Below are 6595 nucleotides of genomic sequence, written 5' to 3'. Positions count from 1 at the left end.
CTTCAGACTATTTGACACTTGGGGAGCTTACCCATATCTCACAATGAACAGGGGCTGTGACAAGACAGACAGACTTGACAAGTTCAATCACTTTTCATATAAAGAATTAACATTTTCGACTTTGGCCTCTGCTGCCTCTGCGTCCCGGCTCCCAGCTCCCGGCCATTCTGGGGGAGGCGGCGCCCCACCCGCAGGCGCAGCCCGCTCCCACGCCCCGCGCCGATGTCTCCCGGAGCGGACACAGCGAGGCCGGGGCGCTGCAGGAGCTGACATGGACCCCAATCCTTGGGCAGCGCTGGAACACCAGCAGCTCCGCCTCAGGGAGCGGCAGAAGTTCTTCGAGGGCGTTTTAACAGCCAGAGACAGAGTTTGTCTTCCCCTCTGTCCCACCTTCATCTTGAGTCTCAGAGACCTCCTCTCGGCAGTAATCTCATCCGTGGAAGTTAATGTGGACATACTAGAACAAGTGGAATTTATTGACCTTGGGGATCAAGACGGAGCCAATGTGTTCTTGCCTTGTGAAGATCCTCCTCCCACTCCCCAGACAGCTGGGGTGGATGACCAGAGGAGCTGAGCCTGCTGGTGCCCACTGTCAGAACCATGTCTCGAACCTCATCCTCGTCCTCTGACTCCTCCACCAACCTGCACAGCCCGAATCCGACTGATGGTGGTGCAGATACACCTTTGGCACAGTCTGACGAAGAGGACAATGGGGGTGATGGAGGGGCTGAGCCTGGGGCCTGCAGCTAGCAGCGGGTCCCTGCCTACAGACTGACAGGTGGAGCTGTCCGTTTTCCACACTGAGACCCTCGGCCCAGCCAGAACTCTCGGGGGGAAGACTCAACTGTGTTCTTGCAGTAGGCACCCAAGGGAGGCAGCGGTGGTGGATTGGTGTACCTTTTTTTGGAAATTAATTCTTCCTGCTTTACTACTAACTCTTTCCCACAGTAACCCTTTTACCTACTGTCTCTGCGGCAGGGTTTGAAGCAAGAGACGAACGGTGAAATAGGACAAGATGTCGCTGTTTTTCTTAGCACTCCTTCCTCCCCAAAACTATCCCTCAGTCGGCTAGTAGGTTCCCCAAAGCTTTGTCTGAGTGGACGGAACTCCTTAGCGCACCCAGAGAGGTCGTACTCCCACCATGCTGCCTCCTGGCCTCCTCTTTGGGAGCAGGGCACAGTGTAAGTAATAAACGAGTACTCCATTAAAAAAAAAAAAAAAAAGAAGAAAGAAAAAGAATTAACATTTTCTAAAGCTCATCTGTAGAACAGTAATTTTAATACTTACTTGTAGGGTTGACTAAATATCAAGCATGTGAAAAGTTTTATACAAGCACTGTTTTATGAGTTATATAAAATGTTATAAAAATTAAAAAAAAAAGCATGTGAAACGTGCTTGATTCACAGAAATTTTTCTTAAATATTTCTTCTCCATTCCAGCTCACCTTCAAACTCATTTCCTCAACTAATGGAACTAATTACCATTGATTTGATTCTGACTCTTGTGATACAGAATTTATAGTGGTTGTTCTTTAGAGCACCTTCTCTGAGTGGACTTGGCCTAGGCCTTTAGTTATTAGACAGGCAGTTTGATTCATTGTCCCCTAAGATTTCCAAGGCTACATATTTTTTAGGGAAGCAGATTGCCACATCTTTCTCTTGTGGAGTATCTAGTGACTTTGAGCCTCTGACCTTTTGAAGCAATAAAAGGCTTAACCAATGTGATACCAGGGCTCTTCAGAAGTACGTTGGTAGGCTTAAAACAGAGAAAGTCTTTTAGAAATAAAAGTATTACTCCTGGATTTCCATGATAATGGACAGGGTTCTATGAAGTTGAGGATTCTGGATTCCTGTCCTGACACAAACTCCCTCCTTCTTTGATACACTCTGCCTAGAGTCCTATCTTACCAAATTGTTAGGCACCTTGAACAAATGAGTTGTCTCTCTAGTCCTCCTCCCTACACCCTATCTACACGTGAACAGGTTATATTTAATCTTTCTTGTTCAACTCTCCCTTGCTTAGAAAGAGTCTCAGAGTGTTCACTTTCTCTGGCCATTCAAGCTTTATTTAGAAACTGGCAGGGGAACTGATTTAAACAAACTAAGGTATAAGAATTGAAAGAAAAGAGGAAAAGTGGTCAGCAAGAAAAATGAGTGGGCAAGGAAGAGAAATAAAAGGAGAAAATAGAAGAAAAAATGGGAGCAATGAGCAAATAAACAAACAACAACAAACAGAGCTTTTCATATGGGCAAAGAAAGAGGCCCCAGGCAGCCCATCCACAGGAAGATAGACATATATTTTCTGTAAAGCTATTTTCACCCTCACATACAATGAAGGCAGAGCCATAGCTAGAATTTTTAGTAGCTTCAAGCTAATTTAAACTTCATCGTTCTGTTTGACTAGCATTAAAATATCATATAGATTTTTCTCCAGCGGGTTTGTACATCACCACATAATTGGCACCCTCGATACCTGCTATTACTCTCTCATTCACAATAGAAATGGTCAGAAAGTTCAGAGGGAAAAAAAAAATCCCCCTTCTGTAGCTACTTGATTTCACAACACAGAATGAATGTGAGACATGGATCTGGTTTTAAATAAATTATTAGCACCATATAATTTCTTGTCATATAATCGAGGGTACGTTTCACATAAAAAAAAGTGAGAAAATAATTTGCAAATAGGTTGCAGCACGAAAACATGCAGAAAGAATACCTAAAACAGAACTTTTGGTGATGAAAAATGTTTTATGAAATACAGGGTTGCTTCTTCTTGTCATTTCAGCTTTTTTAAAAAGAAATGTATTTATGTCACAGTGTAAATGGAGCAGTTACAACATGGGAGTAGCCAAGTCTGACATCTACCTGCTTCATAAAGGGGAACTGTCCCAGTCATTAACATCTATAGGCCAAATACATAACTGCATGGTCAAACATGCCACCCCACATGCTCCTGCAGCTGTTTCTACCAATCATTGGGTCCAATATTTGTTGCAACTTGACTCACAGACTTTACAAACAGCTGTTGAGTTTATTAAAGAAATAGGTTGGAGAGTGCAGGAGTCTAAGAATATCACCTGGATACAATGTTTGGTCCAGGTTTAGTCCAGAATTCCCAAAGCATATTAACAACTTACAGTTTCTCAACAATTAGTGAAAGTCTAAGTTTAGTTCAGCAGCACAAATATACCTATGGTTTCCCTAATCATCCAGCAAACTTTATCTCAGAGCAGTTACAAGTCAGATTTTCCTTAAATCATCCAGCACACAAAACCTTTAACTGTGGTCCCATTTCCAGGGTTCCTCTCATTATACCTTGCCACAGTCTTTCACAGTCTCTTCACAGTAGTGACACAATCTCTTCACCCTCTCTCCAACAACGTCTTTTACTGTGTGGAAAGTGCTCTCTTATATTAGTCCCACAGCTGTTGATGATATGCAAGACCATTTGCCCAGAGCTAACACAATGGATGTTGAGTCAGAATCATTGAGTCAGAACCAACCCATAGCTGACCCTTGGGTGGGTTTTCAGAGGCAGTTAATTACACAGGAAGAAATTGTCCATCCTTTTCCCATGCAACAGCTAGTGGATTCTGTGTGCCTTTGGGATTGCAATGCAGCTTCTTGCCACTAGGCCATCAAGGTTTCCAACACCACAAATACATACTTCCTTTTACTCTTGTTGTCATTATTGCTTCTTGTATTTGAGGATTTCACAATGGATTTGTCTCAGTTGCATTTTGCTGTTGAAAAATCAGAGATATTCAGGTGTGAGGAAGCTCAGGGTTCATTTGGATCAACATTCTGTCCAAAGCCTGAATTTTGTTAACAGCTTTCACAGTTCTTAGTCATTCTGTTTTCACCTTAATAGTTGCAGTGAAAGATCACCCACATCCTTTTGTGGAAGCATCAGGCTGACAGGAAATAACCTCAGTTTTGAAGTTTGAGACCTGGACTTACCATTTACCTGCTGTGTGAGCCAGGATATATTGTTTAACATTTAACATAGGCTGCCTCACCTATGGAGCAAGGATAATATCCTTGATGCATACAGGAGCCATAAGCAAGATTTAAAAAAGAAAATGGCTACGAGAGCCCTGGCACAGTGTCTGCAATACTGTTATTATCATTGAGTTGTCTCCAATGCACAGTAACTTCTTATATAACAGAACGAAGAGTTGCTTCGATCTCCATGAATGTTGATTAGCTTTAATCCATTATGTAGTCATTTTGTAATGCCTTCCAACCTAGGCCATACCATACCCAGCATTATACAGTAATATTCTCTTGTGACCCATAGGATTCTCATTGGTTAATTTTTGGAAGGAGATAATAAAAATTCTCTTCTACTTTATTTTAGTCTGGAAGCTATATTGAAACCTATCCACCATGAGTGACCCTGTTAGTATTTGCAATCCCAGTGCCATAATATCTAATATCATTGTAACTCACAAGCCAGTATAGTACAAAAAGTTGACAGATGGGTGGTGGAGAAAAGCATAGATCCTCATTGAAAGCATAGTCTTTCCCCCCCCCCTCAATATTTTTTATTATGATTTTAACAAAAGTTTACAGAAAACTTGGATTTCCATTCATTAATTGTTGCACATTTTCCTCCCTACCCCTCACCCCAGTTGGCTTTTCTCTTTAAAAAATTTATTCATTCCTACACAATTTCCTCCTTCCCCCTGCCCACAGTCCACTTTGCCATGCACCTCTTATTCTGGACTGTTGTCATGCAAATAATGCCTAATCATATATTTCTTTTAAATAATTCTTTGCCTTATCTGTACCAATACAGTGTTCATTATTTACCCCTTCTTTTCTTCATTTCTCCCCAATTTCCAATGTCAGTCCTGTTTTATAACAGTGGTATTATAAAGTACTTGTACTTTTATGACTGAGATATTTCTCTCAGCATGATGTCTTTTGTAGGATCATATTCCCTTTTCCTAATCCATCTAAACCAAATCACAACCCACCACCACTGAATTGGTTCTGACTCACAGTAACTAACCCTCCACCAGGTTTCTAAAGGTCATCTTTCTCATAAGGAGTGCCTGGTAGGTTCAAACCACCAACCTTTCAGTTAATATTCTGATACATTGCACTCTGTGCCACTTGGGCTTCTTAATGTATCAAAGGATAATCGGAGGTTCACCCAGTAACTTCTGTATGTTGTTGTTGTTGGTGGTGTTGATTGCCTTTAAGTCAAGCACTACTCATAGCGACCCTATGAACAAAAGGCCTGAAGCCCCTCTACAACTATCGACATTTATCAAAGTTCATAATTTCCAGAGGCATGTTGTTCAGGAAGTGGATGCTACTCCTGCTTCCAAAACATCTGTATGCCCATTGTGTCATTGCAGATTACACAGAGCAAGACTACTTCCCTGCTTCTTCTAAGGGATAAAACTTCTCAAATATCATGCTTTTTGATTCTTCTCATTTTCACCTGGGGCAGACACAATGACAATCTAATAAACAGAGCAGAGAACACAAGTTTTGTTATGTGCCATGAAACTAGCTAGAGAACTATATGCAAAAATTTATTTACAAGAAAAGTTGGATTAGGAGAAAAGGACTATATAGATATGTTCTATAGGCATGTAGGTATATTCTATAGGCACATCTGGTTTCAGAGGCACCGTCTAGGCATCTGGTAGAAATTTCTAGTTTCAAAAGGTATCTAGTTCTTTATCTTAACTGATTTTTTTCTAAGTCTGTAACAACTTTATCCTCTAAGCATTTGTTACTAATGAATTATGCAACAAACCTTAAAACAAACAACTAAGATATACAGTGACTTCTTTAAATGGTTTAGTAAATATAGTATTAACCAAATGTTGATAAATAAAGCAGTCATTTTAAGACTTATTTCAGGAAAGGAATAACTACTGCAGGGACTTGTCGTAATAAAAAGACCAAGGCAAAAGTTTATCTACCCTTCATAAGCTTCTCAAAAGCTCATGAAGATCATCCTGGGTCCTCCATTAAAATAGTATATATATATTCTTTTGCTGGTATTTTTCTGGATTTATCTGATGATTTTGTTTCACTAATTTTTTTTTTATCTTCCCAAGTCTATAAACACTTCTATGAACACTCAATAAGTCTTTTCTGGATGGTTAAAGATGCTTTCTAATCAGTCATCTTGCATCCTATTCTTGGTTTCTTTTCTTTTTTTAATTTCTCATATTTTTTTAGTATTATTAACTTTAATAAAAATTTACAGAGACTTTGGATTTCCATTCACTCACTGTTGCACTTTTCTCCCTGCCCACCCCTCTCCACAAGTGTTTTATAATTACCAAATCCAAGAATAAACAAGTTGTTGTGAAGTTGACTCTAATTCATGATGGCTCCCTATGTGTCAGGGTAGAATTGTGCTTCATAGCATTTTCAATGGCTTATTTACCAGAAGTAGATTGCTAGACTCTTCTTTGGGGCCCTCTTGATGGACTCAAACTTCCAACTTTTGAATTAGTTTTTATTGTTAAAGACTTCCAAGTTGACTGACTCAGAAACCCTATGAGCAATAGATTGAAACCTTGGCCTCCCATGGGCCATTCTCACACTCTCTGCCATGGTTAAGC

The 6595-nt window shown here is 40.3% G+C and overlaps 1 pseudogene; it reads left to right on the top strand.

Annotated features, from left to right (window-relative positions):
* Positions 1–265: 265 nt before the first annotated feature.
* LOC102844650 lies at positions 266–750 on the top strand (annotated as a pseudogene).
* The last annotated feature ends 5845 nt before the right edge of the window (positions 751–6595 follow it).

This window comes from Elephantulus edwardii, unplaced genomic scaffold (genome assembly GCF_000299155.1).
Source record: "Elephantulus edwardii isolate Elephantulus edwardi_28Jun2011 unplaced genomic scaffold, EleEdw1.0 scaffold00109, whole genome shotgun sequence".
NCBI classification, from domain to species: Eukaryota; Metazoa; Chordata; class Mammalia; order Macroscelidea; family Macroscelididae; genus Elephantulus; species Elephantulus edwardii.
Note: the sequence above shows the minus strand (reverse complement) of the source record. Positions and strands in the feature narration are given on the sequence as shown.